The sequence below is a fragment of the Sinocyclocheilus rhinocerous genome, unplaced genomic scaffold (assembly GCF_001515625.1).
Source record: "Sinocyclocheilus rhinocerous isolate Xijiao unplaced genomic scaffold, SAMN03320098_v1.1 scaffold42, whole genome shotgun sequence".
NCBI classification, from domain to species: Eukaryota; Metazoa; Chordata; class Actinopteri; order Cypriniformes; family Cyprinidae; genus Sinocyclocheilus; species Sinocyclocheilus rhinocerous.
In genome coordinates this window covers 430,892-431,964 of record NW_015627390.1, presented here as the reverse complement: position 1 = coordinate 431,964, position 1,073 = coordinate 430,892, and positions in this window count along the sequence as shown.

Below are 1,073 nucleotides of genomic sequence, written 5' to 3'. Positions count from 1 at the left end.
GGTCAGTCAGTGCATCTGTGTAAGTTACTACTACTGGCTTAGTCTACTGATTAATAGAAATAAGCGGTAAAAAATGTTTACAAATAAAACATCCTTATTTCAATGATAACTGTTTTCCACGTTGAAGAATCCAAATCAACATATTCAATATATACTGTATATATATATATATATACACTATGGTCAGTGCATCTGTGTAAGTTACTACTACTGGCTTAGTCTACTGATTAACTGAAATAAGCGGTAAAAAATGTTTACAAATAAAACATCCTTATTTCAATGATAACTGCTTTCCACGTTGAAGAATCCAAATCTACGAACATATTCAGGGAAGGTAACCGGTTTACTGCTAACTAGTGAAACACTCATTGTTTTGACCAGCTGCACCTCAAAATAGCTACATGTTAAGATGGAAACATGATTTTAACATTTTCACATGATAGACTTTTGACCACAGTTTCATGTCATATTATAGATTTAGTTTATAGCTAGCCAACATAAGTTACTCATAAAGAGAGTTTTTTTATGTTAGCATATTCATCAAAACAATAATTAGACAACTTTGATTATGTAAATATTAATATGGATATTGTAGGGACATCGTTAAGACCTCACCTTGCTAGTCTTTGAAGTGGAGTTTCTTTTCCCGCCCAAAAATGGAGAAAAGAACGAACGCAATCTGAGGTAAAAATGAAATGATTGTTTCCCGCTCCAGATTACCATTTTCAAAAATATATATATATTTTTTATATTATAACATTAAAGTTACAGTAACTTGAATGTAGTCTTTGTAAAAATATAAAGCAAAAAATAAATGTGCAAAAACAGTAAGCGCTATCGTTTAGTCGACTACACACAAAATTATTTTTAATTATAATTTACAAGTTATAAAATTTATTTAAAGCCATATTTATATTATGTGTGTCAGTTTTATACATTTAAAATATCAATAGTGTGTAAATAATTCATATACAATTTTAATTAATATAGTGATTTTTTTAAATAAATGTTAAAAACAACTCCTCAGAAAATTACTCATTTTACACAATTGTAATTTAAAACGAAAGTTTTTC